Source organism: Mesoplodon bidens (genome assembly GCF_964165515.1).
Source record: "Mesoplodon bidens genome assembly, chromosome: 14".
Classification (NCBI taxonomy): domain Eukaryota; kingdom Metazoa; phylum Chordata; class Mammalia; order Artiodactyla; family Ziphiidae; genus Mesoplodon; species Mesoplodon bidens.
Window position 1 is genome coordinate 9166738 of NC_138170.1, and position 21065 is coordinate 9187802.

Below are 21065 nucleotides of genomic sequence, written 5' to 3' on the forward strand. Positions count from 1 at the left end.
TTATGAAACTTTGCCAAGTCCTGACACACTAAAGTGCTCTCTGCTTCTCCCCGAGGAGGGGAGAACGTGCTGGGCTTCCCAAGCTGATTTCAGGCACACATCGCGAGAGAAGGGTTAACTGGAACATCTTTGGGGACAATCCAGACTCAAGGAATTTTACAAAGAAGTGAATTCCCCTTGGCACTGGAGAGCTAGGTCAGAGGGGGAAAGGCGGGGATTCTGGCACCAGGTGGGAATGGGGACCAGGACCCTCTACAAGGCCCCTGACAGCACTGTGGCATTTTCCCTCTCATTCGCCCAAGTATGGACACAGACGTATCACCGTTGACAGCTGCCCCAGTAATCAGTGTATAGGGTACTGCCTTTGCTGGAATGTTCCCCCTCTCCCTCTGGCTGAAATGCAGACAGGTGGGACCTGTCTGATCATGAGGTCTTCAGCAGGAAATTTTCAATTCTCTGGAGATAACACATTGCAGGTCTCAAGTCATCCAATGACACTATGCAGCCCCAATCCCCTTGTTTCTCCTCCTCATTCTGAGTGGCAGAGAGCACGGGAGTCTTGTCACCTTGCTTCCCACAGGCCACCGCGCGTGAGCCTGCCTGTCACACACCCTCCTTCCACAGCCCTTCCTCCCTGGGTTACTCTGTGCCTGTCAAGGCACCTTAGCCAAGTGGGGAGGGGGGCAGCTCCCTCTTTGTAAAGCCCCCTCCTCTCCTCTCTTCTCTCCACATCCCACCCCCATCACCTCCTCCAGCCTCTCCTGGAGGTCAGTTCCCCAAGGATCTGTAGACCAGCCTCTTCTATCTTGGGACAGGACCCTCTGGGCCATGCTGTGCTCCCACCCTCCCCACACCGCTGCTGGTGATGTGTGTTGACAGAAGCAGACATATCCATGGGCATGTCCGCAAATTTCAGTCTAAGTGAGGAAACTCAAGATGAGCCCCTGGGTTCTAAAGCCATACATTGAGGACCTATCCACACCACTGGCTGCTGCTAAATGGCTTTCAATCAGCTGGAGGAAGGAACCTTTGGAGGGGAGGGGAGGGGGCGTTATGGAAACACCTCTCAGGTTTGCCATGCCCCAGGCTAAGGCTTCACACGTTCTGTCTCAGTATAACTCATCCAAACTAAGACCCCAGGGTCTGGTCGGCTCACAAACACCTGCTGATGGCTTTTAGCGCTCTAATGGCATTCAGGATGAGCCCAGGTTACCTGTTGCTAAGAGACCTTCCTCTAAGAGTTTCCCTTGATTCTGGAATGTTTTTATTAAAGTGTTCTTGGTATTTAGAGAAGATTGAGCCACTCATTCTAATAGACTCAGCAGTCCGCAAACTGGGGAACACTGTATGGGCCACATTATATGTTAAATAAGAACTCTGTTTATTCAGTCCCCTCTCAACATATTCAAGGGTCACCTGTTGACAAGAAGCTTACAAAGACTTGCTAGGATGTTTGTCTTTGCTTTGGATGATTAAGCTTTAAATAAGTTTGCATACCAAAACTAAGCCAGTAACGTTATTTTCTGAGTGCTGACTCTGTACCCTGCTAAAGAGCTCGCTTCTGTTCTCACTTAATCCTCTCAACATCCTAAAGTAGTAACTATTGTTAAATCTATTTTAAAGAACAAGAAAATGAGGGGGAAAGAAGTTAAATAATTTGCTTATGGTCACCTAGCTTAGTAAACCAAAGTGTCCCCACAAAGTGTGTGAACCCAAACAGTTCAATACCAGAGCCCGAGATCTTCACCATCATGCTGTACACGAGGTACGCTGCTACCAAGTAGCGTAACTGACTTTTGTCATATGGTCTAATTTAAATTATTAGGCTTATGCTAAAGACCTAGGAGTCTGAAATTGGGGAGAAGGGAGGGAGGGTTAGAGGAGGGAGGAGAGAGGGAAATGGGAAAGCAGGAAAGGAATCAGAAAGAAAGGCGCACTAAAGCTTTTTTTCACCCAGATAAGAGTGGCACTCACACTATATCTAGAAAACAGAAAATTTTATACAAAAGAAGTTTTAAATTGCCCATAATTTCAACACTCGAGTTATAACGGCTTTTAACAACATGTGGGTATATATTGAGTATATTTTCTTTCAGTTTATTCTATACCTTTTATACAATTGATTGTATTATACATAATATTTAGTATCCTTAACTGTGTCACCTTGCTGTACAGCAGTAATTAACACAACATTCTAAATCAACTATACTTCAATTTTAAAAAATTAGTATCCTGCACTTTTTGTGTGACAGTGTCAGCATCTCCTCACATGACAGACTTCTTAGCCTCACATTGCATGTGATAGGCCATCACTTAGCTAAACTTTCTATTGTCAAATAGTTAGGTCTTCATTTTTAAAACACTATCATGAATCACACCGTCAAGAGCATCTGGGAGCAGAAAGTTTTTTCTCTTTTCAAATTATTTCCTTGGCATTGATTCCTAACCAGTCAAAAGACCTTTACGTTTCTTTTTTCTAAAAAGCTTTTTACTTTTGCATTTTCTTTTTTTAGTAAAACTTGAACTCTCCGTTAAAACACACATTCAATAAGCATTAAGTGGTAACGCAGACAATCTCCCAAAGCCAATTTTATACAGAAGCCCTGCCTCCGGTACAATCTGTCCCTCCATGCCGATGCAGCCCCAGCAGCGTGCCAGGGAAACTGCACTGCTGCAATTGCACACGCCCACTCTTCCCTCTGCCTGGAAGGCTTCTCCTACCCTCATCCCTATGGCAGACACACATGTGTCTTTTGAAATAGCAACAGGAGAATCTCCTCCTCGTGAAGCCTCTGTCATTAACTCCCAGGCACGGTGAGACCATCTCCTCTTTGCCCAGAGCCTCCTGTGACTATTCTATTACACTGCTAATGGCATCACCCTGTGTAGCCACCCCAAGAGTAGCGATCGTGTCCTCCTCACCTCTGCATCCTTCCCATCTGGCACACAGGACATGACCTACTGTAAACATTCAATCAATTTTGACTGAACGAATAAGGTTTAGAAATGACTCTGCCAAAAACTGAAGTCTGAGGCAGGATGGACACTTATAAAGGAAGCCCAGCAAAACTTCACCAGCCAAGCCAAATAGGGAGCATCTCCGGAAAGCCAGACTCACCAAACTTCTCAGAAAAGTAAATGGGGGGGTGGAGGTAGGAGAGGAGTATTAGGCCTAATGTGGGGGCGTAAATCTTACCCCCAGAGACTCGCGTTTTCTTTGAGCTTATCCCTCAGCCAGCTTTGGGAGGTCTGCATTTGGACTTATTCCTCAAATGCTTGTCCCTACCAAGCCTCCATTCTCTTAAACTCCCATATTCTCCTGGTATAAATCAGGATAGGCTAAGCTCTGCCACAATAACAAATTAAACCTGACATTGCAATGGCTTAGCAAATGTCTGTAGCTTGCTCACACAGAGTCTGAGTGAGCTAGTGGTTCTCTCATCCGTCTAGTCCCTTGGGAATCCAGTTTGGTTTATCTTGTGACACTATTCTCCCATCGGTTTCCATGGGAGGCAATGGAGTGAACATGGCAGGCGACCTACAGTTCTTACATGCCTCAGCCTGGAATTCCCACAATTCATTGGCTAAAAGTAGTCACATGGCCTTGCCTAATCCTCAAAGGGGCTGGGAAATGTAGTCTTCCCATTTGCCTAGGAAGAAGTAATGTCCTTGAGACATTAAAATGGTTGACGGGGAGTTTAGTGCATTAAGTTATTCAAGATATCAGACACGTCCCTATTCAGAATTACACACAGTCCCTGGTGGAAGAAGAACATCAGGACAGTAACCTGGCTAATGGTGCTCATCCTGAAGGTTCCCTGGCAGCCTGTGGTCCTCAAGCAACAGAAGGTCTGGGGACAGCAGAGGCTGGGGATGCGGGTGCGGGGAAGCAGAATAGGGAGCAAAAAGCCAGTCGTAATCCTGGGTTAGCCTAGAATTCTGGAAATTGAGTGGTTGGCCAACCAAGTATCATCAAGAATGAGAGGGTGTAATGGATCTGAAAGGTATCATGAAAGGTCATTCTTGTGTCAACTAATAAAGAACAGAGGGCTTCCCTGGTGGCGCTGTGGTTGGGAGTCCGCCTGCCGATGCAGGGGACACGGGTTCGTGCCCCGGTCCGGGAAGATCCCACATGCCGTGGAGAGGCTGGGCCCGTGAGCCATGGCCGCTGGGCCTGCGGGTCCGGAGCCTGTGCTCCGCAACGGGAGAGGCCACAACAATGAGAGGCCTGCGTACCGCAAAAAAAAAATAAAATAAAGTAAAGAAAGAAAGAAAGAACAGAATCACAGCAAGTACAGTGCTAAATGTTCCTGAAGTTCATTCATTCTTCTTCCATTCATTAATTCAGCCAATAAATTGTTATTGGTGCCTACTGATCCAAGCACTGAAGATACAGTAATGAACAAGAAAGACAAGATCCTTGCCATCCTAGGGTTTTCATTTTACCTGGAAGTGCGGGAGGTGATGTCAAGAAGAAGAGGGGGGGCACTTCCCTGGTGGTGCAGTGGTTGAGGGTCCACCTGCCGATGCAGGGGACACGGGTTCGTGCCCCGGTCTGGGAAGATCCCACATGCCACAGAGCAGCTGGGCCCGTGAGCCATGGCCACTGAGCCTACGCGTCTGGAGCCTGTGCTCCACAACAGGAGAGGCCACAGCAGTGAGAGGCCCGTGTAACGCAAAAAAAAAAAAGAAGAAGAGGGGAGTTGTAGGGGGCTGGTGTATCACAGAAAGACGTCACCCTCCCAGAGGCAGTGGCCCAAAGTTAAACTTTCACTCTATGATTTCAGGCTTGCTAGGACAGCCCATCCACAAGCAAATCAAAACCCTTCCCAGATTAGCCCTTTGCTGCTTTGCCTTGGCAGGAAGGAAGTCCTTCCTTGTGGCACCCAGCAACTCTGAGGCGGCCATACTACAAATACATGTCTCTTAAGGAAGTGTGAACAGTGAACTGTGCATGTGTCTGAGTTGGTGCTAAGTCTTTCTTTTTTTCCTAAAAAACCACAGAAACGCCCTTTTTAAATCTCTAACACAACTTCCTACACTCACCGAGTCTTTTCTTCTAGAGCTGCTACAACTTTCTAACTATTAACCTTGGAGGCTTTAATCCTGTGCTTATTTATAGCTTAACTACTTCTGAGAGGCCTTAAGCATCTTGCAGATGAAAAGCCAGCACCGGATAAGCCATTGACCACTCCGCCTCAAGTGCCCACCTAAGAGATTTGGCGGAAGGGGCTGGGTTTTCTTGGCTGGAAAGAGCAAGGATCCCAGCCCACGATGCTCCCCGGAAGATCCTGAGCACCAAACACAGGGCTCATTATCTGTCCCATGAAACTCATTCAATGAAGGCCAAAGGAAGGCTCAGAGAACCACCTAAAGGGACAGTTTGGCCCAGGTACTCCTAGAAGTCAGCCACCCCAACTCCTCCCTCGGTGGCTGAGCAGGGACCTGGGCAAGCCTCTGGTGCAGTTTATGTTTAACGGAGAAAAGCTCTTACTGACACAAACTAGACTCCTGGGAGAAAGACCAAACATGGTTTCCTGAGGAAGAAGTCTCTGAGTGAGGCCCTGCCAGAGTTTCCTTGGAGCCTAACACACCCAGTGACTCTGAACACTTGTTAGCTACCATCTTCACCACCACACAGCCAAGGAGGTGAGTCTCTGCCTCCTCCAAACAGCAGCCCTTTATCACCTCTGCTGCCCAGACCTCAGCTCAATGTCCACTCCTGGGGCCACCAGAGCTCTGTCCAACCAAGGGCAGGGCCCTGGAGGCACTGCTGGAGGTGCCTTCCTTGCCACAAACCTCTGGTGCAAAGCAAGGGTGGCCACTTGTGTCTGCCCCTGAGTAGAGGAGGTCACCACCCCCAGGTCCCTGCAGAAAGTCTCCACGTCTTGAGGCAGAGGACAGGGAGCATATGAGGGGTCCACAAAAACAATACACAGCCCCAAACTCACCCCAGCTAAAGCCACTAAGGGCCAGACCCAGCTTCCTCAGAAACCTACAGGGGCCTCTCCAAAGGATTATCCACAGTCAATTGTCCTTATGTAGTTTACTCTCCTTGCTGTGCTTGGCAAAGTCTGGGCCAGTCTAACAAATGTGGGGTTGCAGGATGTGACTCACAGAGAAGTAATTCCTAAGAAACAACTCTGTTTGGCTAAGTTGACCCCAGAGGCATCCTGTATCCAGTCAATTCCTTTCTTTGGAGTTTCTGCTAACATTTCCTCACATGTTGCACTGGTTAGCTAGGACTATCTGAACAAACTGTGTAATTTAAACAACAGAAACATACTGTCTCACAGTTCTGGAAGCTGGAAGTCCAGAATCAAGGTGTTAGTGGTGTCAGGCTCCCTCTGAAAGTGTAAGAGGAGGATCTGTTCTAGGCCTCTCTCCTAGCTTCTGGTGTTTTCTTGGCTTGTGACAGCATGACTCCAATATTTACATGGCGTTTTCCCTTGTGTGTCTCTCTGTGTCTTAAGTTCCTCTTTTTATAAGGACACAGTCATACTGGATTAGTGCCCACCCCAATGATCTCAACTTGATCATCTGCAAAGACCCCATTTCCAGATAAGTTCTCGGTCACAGGTCCTGGAGATTAGTATTTCAGTGTAAGAATTTAAGGACACACACACACACAAAGAATTTGAGGACAAAGTCTACTCATAAAGCATATCAATCTCAGCTCCACTCTCTTTTGAAGAGTTAACATGGGGCTCCCCTGGTGGCGCAGTGGTTAAGAATCCGCTTGCCAATGCAGGGGACATGGGTTCGAGCCCTGGTCCGGAGAGATCCCACATGCCGCGGAGCAACTAAGCCCGTGCGCCACAACTACTGAGCCTGCGCTCTAGAGCCCACGAGCCACACAACTACTGAAGCCCACATGCCTAGAGCCTGTGCTCTGTAACAAGAGAAGCCACCGCAATGAGAAGCCCGCGCATCTCAACGAAGAGTAGACCCCACTCGCCACAACTAGAGAAAGGCCATGCGAAGCAACAAAGAACCAATGCAGCCAAAACATAACTAAGTTAAGTAAATAACTTTTTAAAAAGAGAGTTAATATGCATATGGTAAAAATTTCTAACAGTACAAAGGAATGAATCTCCCTCCCATTCCTGTTCCCCAATCACCCTCTCTAAAAGTAATCACTGCGGGCCAGTGTCCTGAATCTCTTTCCAAGGATAGTCTCTGCATGTAAAAACAGACAGATAGATACACAGACAGACAGATAATAGATAAGTAGGTAGATAGATAGATAGATAGAAAGGAGCAGAGATATCGTCTCCACTTTTTTTGGTTTTGTTTTTGTTTTGCTCCTTTGGCCTTTAAGCAGTCAAATAAAAACCTTTCCATAAATAAATACCGAAGCTAGACATTACAATGTAATGTAAAACAATCAAGGAATAAAAAGCCAAGTCTTGGCAAACAGAGATAACTTCCATTGTTTTTGAAGTAAATGCAGGCTGAGACTTTCTATCCACAAGGTTAAATCAATGACTAAGGCAAATCATAGAAAACGAAAAGGGAAATTTCTGACAGCAAGAAGGGACAAAATGAAGGTTTCCTAGGACTTTCCAGTGAGAAAGCAGGTTGGATACAGAAGCCCCTTGGAGGCATCCCAGAGGTGACCCCACTGCCCCTAATCCAAAGATGTCCTGGGACCTCTGCTCTGGGCTCAGCCTGACTTGGGCAGATCCCAAGGAGAAATCCAGGCAGAAGTCTACAGTTGAAGATTTCATACAATCCTACAAAGATTCAGGTTCATTTCTCCAAGATCTCAGATAAGCCTCCCCTTCCAAACACCCAGATGGTTTGGTTTTCCCAGAAACCTCCTAAGCCAATTTTTTTTCCAAAACACAGATTATAACTCATTATGCTTCACATCATCATGGACATAAATCTTAGCAGGCCTCATGCACCGCTCTGCAGCTTGTTCATCTCCATTGCTCCAGGCATCAGTCCACACGGTGCATCCAGGGCTTCTCCATGCTTCCTAACAGCTGCACATAAACCAGGACAAGCACGTGCACTAGCCCCCTTGGAGGGGCCGCTTCTGTAATGACAGCTCTGCTAGTGTCAAGCACCGCCTACATCCCCCCCAGGTGACTCCGACATGCAGGTGGGGCTGGGAGCCATTGACTGAACTCAGTCAGGGTCAGAGCTCTAAGAACCTCAAGAGATGAATACTGACCACATTCAACTCTTTCAAATATGAAATGTCTTCCGAGAGCTGCAGAGAGTTACTGGCTGAGTCCTCCGACCCTGACTGACAATTCTCCGCACCACAGTTTTCAGCATCTGACTCATATCCTCCCAAGGAAGGATGTGGGCTATCAGGGTGTTGGCGGATGGGGCCAGCATGCTCCTGAAACAGTACCATTCTACGGTTTTTCCACACAAACATAAGCCGTTCTGAGGACTCAACTAACTAGAAACCTCCATTTAAAACATTATTTCAAAAGAAATCCACATTCTGCCTTCTCCAGTCCAGCTTTGGGAATGCACCAGGAAGCTCCAAGAATCCCTCTCTAGGGCTTCCCTGGTGGCGCAGTGGTTGAGAGTCCGCCTGCCGATGCAGGGGACACGGGTTCGTGCCCCGGTCCGGGAAGATCCCACATGCCGTGGAGCGGCTGGGCCCGTGAGCCATGGCCGCTGAGCCTGCGCGTCCGGAGCCTGTGCTCCGCAAAGGGAACAGTGAGAGGCCCGCGTACTGCAAAAAATAAATAAATAAATAAAAACAAAAAAATTAATTCCTCTCTAATGCCTCCTACATGGTTTCCATCCTGCCAAGCTACTGTGCTGACGTAGCAACAACCAATTCTCTTAAAGGAAAACTGCTGGGTAACAGACACCTTCACACAGGTCCTTGTCACTCACTGTCAATCTGTTAACAGCACCTGAGGGCAAAGCAAGATGCATTAGAGCAGAGAGGATGAGAGGTGGAGGTGGCGGAATATTAGAACTCTGAGCGCCTGGAGGGGACAACAAAGGGATCAACAGGATGTATTTACAATAATAGTAATTGCAATAATGATAATAATAGCAGCAGCAATCCCTCCCCCACCCTGCAGTCAGCCGTCCTCCTCCAGGAGGTGGAACTGCATTTGGGGAGGAAGATGGGGCCCCTGCCCTGAGGCATAGCTGTTGGCAGGGGGACAGGACAAAAGGGCCTATTATGGCAACAGGTCACAGAGGGCAGTAAAGGATAACCACGAACACTCAGTGGGAGCTCAGGCCCAGGTGAAGACCCCAGAGAGAAACCATCACAGTCACTTCCTCACCCCAGAACTATAGTTTGGTCCTCCACATTAAAAAAAAAAAAAAAAAAAAGGTGACGCCAAGAGCCTCCAAGACCTTAGAGCAAACCAGGCTACTTCCCTTGAAACCTGTAAAGATTTCTGTCCTCAACCATGCAAGACAGCAGCTTTGCCTAAAGCTTTGCCGCCAGCCATTCTTGCTATCTTCAGGGTGTCCCCCTTGGGCTCATAGGAAGACTTCTGACCTGTTGGAAAAAACTCATTTATCTCTTGAGGGCACCAGGGGAATCCAGGGCATCCCAGCTGGGGATACAGTAGATAGGCCTGTGTCCACAGCAGAGGACAAGCAGAGCCCAGTGGAAGCCTCTGCAAGGAGATGGGCTCAGCATGCTTCTGAATGGGTCCTGCAAAACCTCTGTTGTTCTCCAAGCCTCACCTAGAAAATGCATTGTATTTAGAAGGACTCACAGAAGCCACCAGTAGGGGACTTGCCTCCTTGGAGAGGTTCCCAGTGGTCTCCAGAGTGTGCCAAGCTCTACTTTTTGAACACCTGTTACCCCAAGTCAGGGGCTCTGCTGTTGTGAGACATTTTTAACTATTAGAAAGTCCTTCCTTCTTTTTGAGCTCCCTGTCTCGCCATGATTGCCATGTACTCATTTTTGTATGTATCAATACAGTGTGTGTTTCCACACATGCATAATTTGTTAGCAGCCATGAAAAGAGAAAACGTACGTGTCCCACTTCTAGGAATCACTCCTATAGAAATACAAGCACAAGTGTGTAATAAATAGGCTAGTGTTGCCAACGAATTTAAGGTTCTTTCTTCATCGTAAAAGAATTTGAAGACGAAGTGAGAGGTAAGAATCAGACTTATGTAGAGAGAAATACACTCCACAGACAGAGTGTGCACTATCTCAGAAGGCGAGAGGCCTTGGAAGAAACACACTCCAAAGACAGAGTGTGGGTCATAGAAAGGCAAGAAGCAAGAGGCCTCGAAATATGGGGTGGTTAGTTTTTATGGGCTGGGTAATTTTAGGCTAATGAGTGGGAGGATTATTCCAACTATTTGGGGGAACGGGTGGGGATTTCCAGGAATTGGGCCACGGCCCACTTTTTAGCCTTTTATGCTGGGCCTCAAAACTGTCATGGCTCCTGTGGGTGTGTCATTTAGCATATGCTAATGTATTACAATGAGCATATAATGAGACTCAAGGTCCACTGGAAGTCGAATCTTCCGCCATCTTGGACCCAGTTGGTTCTCACTAGTTTTCATCATGTCCTATGGCTATGTCACTCTTTTAAAGGTTGTGCCCTGCCCCTCTCCCTCTTGTTTCATTAGTGCACAAGGATGTTCCCTGGGGAACTGTAACAGAGCTCTCCCTGACACTGGGACTGTTCAATCAAAATTGGAATGACCCAAGAGGGAGAAGATATGGAGATATATGTATATGTATATCTGATTCACTTTGTTATAAAGCAGAAACTAACATCCCACTGTAAAGCAATTATACTCCAATAGAGATGTTTTTAAAAAAATTGGAATAACCCTTCTTCTTCGTAAAAACACCAAATGGCGTATGACGCCAGTGCTGCGGGAGGGCCCAGAGGCCCCTGGGGTCCCTGGAATGGGAGGCCCCGGTGACTTCCGCGGAAGCTTTGGCAGCAGTGTCCGGGGTCAGGGTCACAGCCAGGGTCGGGGCCGCAGAGCACATGGAGGCAAGGCTGAGGACTAGGAGTGGCTCCCCATCACCAAACTGGGCCACCTGGTTAAGGACCTGAAGATCAAGTCCCTGGAGGAGAGCTATCTCTTCCCTCTGCCCATCAAGGAATCTGAGATCACTGACTTTTTCCTAGGAACATCCCTCAAGCAGGAGGTTTTCAAGATTATGCCTGTGCAAAAGCAGACGTGTGCTGGACAGCAGACCAGGTTCAAGGCATTTGTCACCATTGGGGATTACAACGGACGTGTCGGTTTGGGTGTCAAGAGCTCTAAGCAGATAGCCGCTGCCATCCATGGGGCCATGATTCTGGCCAAGCTCTCCATCATGGCCGTGTGGCGAGGCTACTGGGGGAACAAGATCAGCAAGCCCCATACTGTAACTTGCAAGGTGACTGGCCACTGTGGCTGTGTGCTGGTGCACCTCATCCCTGCCCCCAGGGTCAGTGGCATCGTCTCAGCCCCTGTGCCCAAGATGCTACTGATGATGGCTGGAATTGACGACTGCTACACCTCTGCCAGGGGCTGCACTGCCACCCTGGGCAACTTTGCCAAGGCCACTTTTGGTGCCATTTCCAAGAGCTACAGTTATCTCACTCCTGATCTCTGGAAAGAGACAGTGCTCACCAACTCTCCGTATCAGGAATTCACTGACCATCTTGTAAAGACCCACACCAGAGTTTCCGTGCAGAGGGCTCAGGCTCCAGCTGTAGCCACCACATAGTTTTATATGAGAAAAATAAAATGAATGAAGCCGTAAAAAAAAAATTGGAATGACCACATAGAGAGGATTCTTGCCCCCCACAGGGCGGGAGATTGGATGTGATGACCTCAGACGGTCATCTACTTATGAGTCCTTGTGTTGCTCCATCCCAGCAAGCGAGGGAAGCAGACGCCCTGGTCTCACTTTCTGTCCTCTCGGCCTCCCTTGTTTCTCCCCCCTCAGCACAGGCCATGAGGCTCCATGGAGCCTTCCCTGTCTGTTAATTAATGGCCCTCACCCAGATCACTGTGTCAGGTCCATTTCCACCACTGGGGGAAAAGCTCCACAAAACCATCCTCTTATTTCAGACTCTTTTCTCCTGCTAGGTGTTCCAGAAGTGACAAATCACTGTGCTCCCTCCTCCCCCAACCCTCTACCCAAACCACAGCCCCTGAAGACACAGCCCTACATAGGATGTGATTCTGCCTGTCCCCTCCCTCCCCAGGCCATGCCAGTTACACCTGGGTGGACATCTGACTCAGTGGTATAGCACTGGGTGAACCACGAGATTTACACCCAAAGAGTACGTCTACCCCACAGAATAGACTCAAAAAATCATCCACGGGGCTTCCCTGGTGGTGCAGTGGTTGGGAGTCCGCCTGCCGATGCAGGGGACACGGGTTCGTGCCCCGGTCCAGGAGGATCCCACATGCCTCGGAGCGGCTGGGCCCGTGAGCCATGGCCGCTGAGCCTGCGCGTCCGGAGCCTGTGCTCCACAACGGGAGAGGCCGCAACAGTGAGAGGCCTGCGTACCGCAAAAAAAAAAAAAAAAAAATCATCCACAAGCAGAAAATACTCATCTCCAGGCCAAAAAGCAATTGTTTTGTTTCAAGTCTCTGCATCTGCATTGGTTGAGATTGTATGAGGGGTAAGAGACAGCAAGAAAGGAAGAACTAGTGGAAATTATTGCAATTATGATAAAACTCCAATTAGCATGAAGTTTCTAACAGTGCAAAGCCTTAAAGGGACTTACTTTTCCCCTTCGAAAACACAGCTCGATAGACAGATCTCTGCTTCCACTTTAGTGTTTGTCTTTTATTATACTGTCTTTTAGAAAAAAAAATGATCGGTCCACCCAAAACCATGTCCTGTCAGCTGAATACTCTTCCGCTTCCGTCCAATGGCACGTACTCACCCCATCCGCACTGTCTTCTGAGAAGCTGTGCTCACTGGAAGAAGTAACAAGCTTATGACCTGACAGTTAAGTCCGTGTTCAAATGCCACCCTTCCTCCCCGCTCTCCCCGCCATGTCTCCCTTTCCACTCTCCCCTTGCCTCCCCACGTCCCCTCTTCTCTCTCCCTTTCTTTCTGGGCTTGTAGAAGGAATCCATTAAGCTCCCTGTCCAACACGTGCAGCAGACTTCTTTCTCCTTCCCGAGACTTCTTCAGCTGTGGGGGGACCCAGGTCCCAGATGGGGCATTGTTGCGGGAGCCCCCAGGCTGAAGGGGCGGGCGAGGGGGCTGGGGTCCGGCAGATGCCTTTTTCGTCGAAGATAAAGGCCCCCCCCCCACCCCCATCGAGCCTCTCCACTTTCCAGCACTTTCATCGCCCTCCGATCAAAGGGCTGCTCTGAATATGAAAGGCACCGCCCATTATGCGGCTCCCGTCAGCCCCACCTCACCCCGCCCCCAGCCGCCCAGCTCTCAAACAAAGCCCCTGGCATCTGTTCCGGCGCAGCCCTCACCTTCTGGGGCGTTGGGGTGTTGCGTCTTCTTTCTTTCTTAGTCCACTTTTGAGAGCCATTCGGCCCCTGGAAGTATAGTTGGGGAGCAAAGGGGAAGATCTCTCTCATCCTCAGAACATTCCGCCCGCATAATTTTTCAAGACACCTTGAGGATTTCTGGTCCTTGCCTCTCCCACCTCACCTGGGTATCCAGGCAGTCAGGACGCCCCCCTCAAGCTCATTTATTTCCCCCTTTCCCAGCCACTCTTAAAAATCGCTTCTCGGGCTTTCCTGGTGGCGCAGTGGTTGAGAGTCCGCCTGCCGATGCAGGGGACACGGGTTCGTGCCCCTGTCCAGGAAGATCCCACATGCCGCGGAGCGGCTGGGCCCGTGAGCCATGGCCGCTGAGCCTGCGCGTCCGGAGCCTGTGCTCCGCAGCGGAAGAGGTCACAACAGTGAGAGACCCGCGTACCAAAAAAAAAAAAAAAAAAAAAATCGCTTCTACTTCTTTACCTAAAAGGGGACTATGCCCTTGGAAGAGTCTACACCGACCCCTCATGGCAAGCTCCTTTTGTGTCATGTTAGTAGATGGTGCCAGGCTTGGGAGCTAAAGCTTCCACACACATCTCTGAACATGAGGTCTGCTTTTCAGGGGGAGAAAGGTGCTTCTCAAAACTTGGACCTGAGTTCTTCTCAGACAAAGGATTCAAGCATAAGGACCAGAGAAACTGATTTTCAGGGATGTTCCGACCTGAAGAAGTGTCATTTTGTAAATGACGACAATTCCTGAATACCAGGAGAGGACAGGGAGGGAACCTGGAAGAACGCACCAGGCAGACTGGGCCTCTTCTTCCGCAATCCCTGCCACCGCCTTCCTGCACACCCTCCCAGCCCTCTCCTCCTTTGGTCAGGTTCCCCGACCACCCTCCCCTTCCACCCAGCCCACATCCTGCCCTGACTTCATGGCTGACTGAGCACATCCGTCTCCTGTTATGGATGTGGACTGAACTGTGCCCCCCCAACCCCAATTCACAGGCTGAAGCTCTAACCCTCACTATGACTGTATTTGGAGATGGTAATTAAGGTTAAATGAGGTTGGGCTTCCCTGGTGGCACAGTGGATAAGAATCTGCCTGCCAGTGCAGGGGACACAGGTTCGATCCCTGGTCCGGGAAGATCCCACATGCCGCGGAGCAGCTAAGCTTGTGAGCCACAACTACTGAGCCTGCGCTCTAGAGCCCGCGAGCCACAACTACTGAGCCCACGTGCCACAACTACTGAAGCCCGCGTACCTAGAGCCCGTGCTCCACAACAAGAGAAGCCACTGCAATAAGAAGCCCATGCACCGCAACAAAGAGTAGCCCCCGCTCGCCGCAACTAGAGAAAGCCCGCGCGCATCAACGAAGACCCAACACAGCCAAAACTAACTAAATAAATAAATAAAAATTTTAAATGTATATATATGTGGTCTTTAAAAAAAAAAAAAGGTTAAATGAGGTCATTTGGGTGGGGCCCTGATCCAATGGGACTGGTGAGCTCCCTCTCTCTGTGCAGAGAAAAGGCCATGTGAGGACACAGCAAGAAGGGAGCCATCTGCAAACTGAGGAGAGAGGCTTCATCAGAAACCAACCCAGCCAGCACTTTGATTTTGTATTGTGAGCCTCCAGAACTGTGAGGAAATCAATTTCTGTTGTTTAAACCACACAGTCTGTAGTAGCCTGTGATGGCAGCCCAAGCAGACTAGCACACCTCCTTCCCCCAAATCCCACACCATGCTGGGGTAATGATAAGAATTAACACCAATCTCTCCATCTCCAAGGCCCAGTGAAAGTTACGACCTCTGCTAAGCGCTTCAGGACTGTCTCAGTCCCTTCCTAGAAATTTCCATTCTTTTCATTTCTACTGCCCTGAAGGTAATTTTCCTTTAAATTGTTTAAAGGAAAACAAGATAGACAAGACCAACAAGACAGACAAGCCCCAGGAGGAATAAACTATGAAGAATGATATGAAGAATGAAATGAAAAGCACAATAAAGCTAACTTCACACACTTAACCACATCTGGACTGGTTACTGGGCCTAAATAGGCATAAGTGGTAAGCAGCTCACAAAATGGCTACACACTGTATTTGCTTCTGCCATAAAGAATGTCGCTCGCCATCTGGCTCTACAAGGATTGAGTCACTTGCCACTGCAGTCACTGACCTTCAACACACCCTGAAAGGAGTTCCAGGTGGAGATCAGAAATGAGGTACCCTGTGCTCTGGGAAAACTGGCAGAACAGGCCTTCAGACAGATATTTTTAGGAGAAATGTTTTATGAACCTGGATTCTAGCATCTTCCCATACTTAGAAAAGCGCTAAAATCATTAACAGAGACATCTGTTCCTTGTGACTAGCATCAACCTTCTTACCAAGATGTGTGCCTGGTTGCACATACCCCCTTCGTCTAATCACATATAGACTGACTGCCCCACTTACCTCTTGGAAGCAGTTCCTCAGAGTTATCTGAGAGGCTGCCTCCTGGGCTATAGTCCTCAGTAACTCCCCAAATAAAAGTGAAACACATCTCTCACAAGTGTTTTTATTTCAGTCAACAGATTTAACCACCACAAAGGGACCCAGAGCAGACTTCTCTCCTTCACCTGAACTCTATAAGGATCCAGAGCCTTGGTACCAGCAGGGTCCCTTGTGCCCATCCACCTCCTCAGCAGGTCCAAACGAATTTAAGTAAGCCTCTCCTGGTTCTTGGATCTCCTGATAATTGGTTGATGATCCTGAGCTCTATTTGGTGATATATAACAGGTACCTAGCCCACCAGTTGAAAGACACTGGGAAAAAAGGTGGCCTCCCCCCAGCTGAAAGATACTGGGGGAGCCCAGTTGAAAGACACTGGGATTTGCTCAGTTGAAAGACACTGGGCAGTCTGGACTGGGTGACTAGGTGGGCAGGCCTAAAGTCATTCCTAAACAAGGGGCATCAGAAATCAGCCTCCAGCTAACACTCCAGCCAGGTGTATGTACTTAGCAAAACTTATACTTACAAGTTAGTTATTTAATTGGGTATTAAAGGAAATATCACAATGAAAATGGCCCAAATGGGGCTCTTTTCTTGCATACGCAGTTAACTTAGAGAAAGCTAGCTTGACAAAACATCTGTTCAGAATTCTGACCCTAAGGGAACAAGTCCTTCTAGGAAAAAAACTGTATTTCTTTCCCTGTGCACAGGAATTCTTATCTTATCAGACCATCTCCAATTCCTGAGACTGAGAAAAGGAAAAAACGCTGTATGTCACAGCAGTAGCCAAGTTTCCTTGCCAACTGCATTATAATCAGGTGTTTAAACTATGCCTTTCAAAGAATTTTCTCATTTATAGACAGTTATTGTTTTACTTTGGTGCTTTTGCAAAAAAATCCTTCATCTTCAAGAAGATTCATAGAAAGAACTTTTTGACAAGAACAGATTTCTGATAAATTTTGGATCATACCACTGAACTGGGTAAGAAATTAAAGAATCCTAATGGAAAGCCTGACAGCTTCATAAAACTGTTAGCAAAAAAGATTAGTTACATAGGAATGAGTGAACTCGTGAATATCGTCATAATTTTTAGTTTTTGTCTGAAATATTACTGACTTTTTTTTTTTTTTTTTTTTTTTTGCAGTACGCGGGCCTCTCACTGTTGTGGCCTCTCCCGTTGCAGAGCACAGGCTCCGGACGCGCAAGCTCAGCGGCCATGGCTCACGGGCCCAGCCGCTCCGCGGCACGTGGGATCTTCCCGGAGCGGGGCACGAACCCGTGTCCCCTGCATCGGCAGGCTGACTCTCAACCACTGTGCCACCAGGGAAGCCCTATTACTTACTTTTAATCTGTGTTTTCCAGATATAAGGAAACCTTTCCCCTCAAGCTAATTATGACTTACAGCCACATGGTAAATTATACCTTTGTAAGCAGAATTGAAACACTTATCTTTTCTCTCTACCTGATCCCTCCAGAAATTGGGAAACTTATGTTCCCAGCAGCCTTATCAGATGAATAAGAAAGGTCACCTCCTGATAGGTGCAGGAATCTCAAGATATTCTGGGGACCTCAGGAACACAGGAATTCACCCAAATCTATAGATATCACAGGCAGAATCTGTGGCAAGACCTTGGTGTGGCTTTCCTGGCCTTGGGAGGCCTTTTAAAAACTCAGTCTGAGGTTCCTTATGAAAAGCTCCAGCCCAGCCAATTTAAGAGAGCCTATGTGACCCATTAACCAGACTTATTTTGCAAACAAATTAGTCTTAATTTGGCTGTATGTGGTAGAAATTAGGGTAATTTTAGAGAGAAAAAGATGTTTCAGTGAATGTTAAATGCTAGTTTTGTTCACTGAGGTCTGTATTTACTGCCTATACTCACTTCCCAGAGAGTTCCTTGTGGTTATATTACATTACTGTTACGTTTAAATGAATTATTAAAAGGACATTCCAAGTTTGTTTCTGAAGCTTATCTCAGTATTCTATCGTTGGATGAAGACCAGCTGCTCCATGAGCTGCAACCAGGAGATGATGCATACAGGAAAAGGCATCATTTAAAGAACTATCTCCAACCTAGATGGAAGGACCCTTATCGGGTACTCTTAACTAGCTCATGCGAAGTGAAACTGAAGGGAATTGACTTTTGGATTCATATTTCCCACTTAGGAAGGGCCCCTGTACTGGACTGGTCTATTGAGAGGAGTGCTGACCTCAAAATCACCTTAAAACAATGTTCAAACAGAGGAGAAAACTATACGCACAGCAGGACAAGAAGACAACATCGGAAGTAGACAGCTATCTCGAGATGCCAGACGTGACCCACATGATTATTTACAGTGTTTTCTTAATTTCTTGGACTTTTGCATAAATCAGTGTTTTTCTATCATGGTCACAAATCCCAGGCAGATTTTTAAAATTAATACAAGTGTTGGGTTTATGGTCAAGTACCTACATCTGGTACTTCTGGGTTACCTTGATGTATTTTTCTTCTCCAAGGCTCTAACTGGATGGCCCTTAGGAAATTTATTCTAGAAGAAAGAGAGGCTGTAGGTCCATTCGGGCCATTATTGACTTCACTCGATGGGAATCAAACTTGTTCTGACCGTGACCATAAATATGAATTTTCTTTAAAAGTTACTCAATCTCAATCAGAGCAACGAGCTAAATTTCAGTCAAAGAATATAACCTCCTGGGGCTTCCCTGGTGGCGCAGTGGTTGAGGGTCCGCCTGCCGATGCAGGAGACGCGGGTTCGTGCCCCGGTCCGGGAAGATCCCACATGCCGCGGAGTGTCTGGGCCCGTGAGCCATGGCCGCTGAGCCTGCACGTCCAGAGCCTGTGCTCTGCAACGGGAGAGGCCACAACAGTGAGAGGCCCGCGTACCGCAAAAAAAAAAAAAAAAAAAAAAAAAGAGCCACTACAAGGCAGCAAAAGAACAACTGCCCAGTGGGGATACGGCAACAGACGCTCTTAATTGAGGAGAAAAAGGAGTCTTTGGCAACCTGAGGTAACTCCCAGAGGCAGTACAAGGACAGGGACCAGAATGGTGACCAAGAATAGAGACCAATGGTTCTCAAGCTTGAGCGTGCATCGAATCACCTGGAAGGACTGGTTAGACCAAACATCGCCAAGTCCCAGCCCACAGTTTCTAGTTCAGGAAGTCTGGAGTGTGGCCCAAAATTGTGCATTCCTAACAATTCCAAGGTGATGCTGATGCTGCCGGTCCAGCACACACTTTGAGAACATTCTGCATCAGAAGTAGGAAATGGGTGCCCTAATGACCAATCCAGCTCACAGCTAAATCTTATTAGTACTACACAATGGGTTCGCTTTTTTTTAGGTACTTACCAACATTTAAAAACCAGGGCATTTCCCAGAAAACCCCAGACTTCTGACTTCTCTTTATTTTTATTTTTATTTTTATTTTTTTTTTTTTTTTTTCTTTTTGCGGTATGCGGGCCTCTCACTGCCGTGGCCTCTCCCGTTGCGGAGCACAGGCTCCGGACGCGCAGGCCCAGCGGCCATGGCTCAAGGGCCCAGCCGCTCCGCGGCATATGGGATCCTCCCAGACCGGGGCACGAACCCGTATCCCCTGCATCGGCAGGCGGACTCTCAACCACTGCGCCACCAGGGAGGCCCCTGACTTCTCTTTAAAAAAAAAATAGAAAAGTCTGAAAATTGGATGAATTTCTTTGTCCTTTTTTTTTTGTTATCTATAGGAGATGATGGATATTAACTAAACTTATCGTGGTCATCATTTCACAATCTATCATTATACTGTACCTTAAATTTATATGGTGATGTATATCAATTACATCTCATTAAAATGGGAAAAAAGAATAAATTATATAATATACTTCCAAATTATGAATTTAAAAAATGGGAAGGTCTGGTCACACTGGGTGCACATTTCTACATGGCCAGCAATCGACTAGGACCAAGCAGCCACTGTCCTCTTCACTTGGCATATTCACCCCACAAATGCCACAATTCATGTCACTCCCCACTCCCAACACAGGCCAGTTTCATGCATGCCTGTTGCCTACCCAGCCCCTGCGATCCATGATCTACATAAGCACCTTTAATAACCATATGGGATTCAACAACCTGGAGAGACCATAATTTAACCAGTTCCCAGTGGCTGGGCCCATAGTTTGCATCAATCACACTGCAATTAATAACAACCAGCATACATCTGTGTCATTTGCTCAATCATTTCATGGGATAAATTCATAGAAGTTGGATTGCTGGGTCAATTTGATACACAGTACCCCCGCAAAAAGGTTAAATATACCATTTAAAATCAATTATAACACAAAATGAGAAAAATCAGCTAGCTAGATGACACTCTTTTTTTCTCCACCCCCCCTTACCCCACACCATGCAGCATGTGGGATCTTAGTTCCCCTACCAGGGATCGAACCCACACCTCCTGCATTGGAAGCCCAGAGTCTTAACCACTGGACCGCCAGGGAAGTTCTTAGATGACACTCTTTTCTAGTTGGTCATTTTAAATTAACCAGTGGCAGTTCTTACATCTTCCATTTTGGCTCCACCCTAAGCCCTCTAATACCATAAATATTAACATCCAGTTAAACTTGCCATTTTATTCCATAACTTCTGCCACCTAAAGTTCTGTGACAACATCCTTTAGTGACAGCCTCAAAAACCACTTTGCTACAAGAGAATCAGCCACACTGCAAGTGCCTACAGTGTACTCGGCGCTGCTGGAACCCCCCTCGCCTCTCCCCATGGAACACACAGGTTTTCACCATGAGGTGGATACCTACAATGAGACACCTTTGAAATGATGCCAAAATCTGCCCCCCACCGCCCAAACTCTGCAACTTTACCCTGGGTCCTTATTATGGGCTGAATCGTGTCCCTCCAAAATTCATGCTGAAGCCCTAACCCCCAGTACATCAGAATGTGAGTGTATTTGGAGAAGGGTTTTTAAAGAGGTAAGTTAAAATGAGGTCACTAGAGTGGGCTGTAATTCAATATGACTGGTGTCCTTATAAGAACAAGAAATTAGATGCACCCCAATGTTCATTGCAGCACTGTTTACAATAGTCAAGACATGGAAGCAACCTAAATGGCCATCGACAGATGAATGGATAAAGAAGATGTGGTACATATATACAATGGAATATTACTCAGCCAT

The 21065-nt window shown here is 47.5% G+C and overlaps 1 protein-coding gene and 1 pseudogene across 18 annotated transcripts in view; one reads left to right on the forward strand and one right to left on the reverse strand.

Moving 5' to 3' along the window:
• The window catches only part of TRABD2A (TraB domain containing 2A), a 56753-nt gene that overhangs the window by 15445 nt on the left and 20243 nt on the right, over positions 1–21065 (reverse strand). The window lies entirely within an intron of this gene.
• Positions 10819–11715, forward strand: LOC308627738 (small ribosomal subunit protein uS5-like; annotated as a pseudogene). The gene has a single exon. The product of its transcript is annotated as a small ribosomal subunit protein uS5-like (transcript).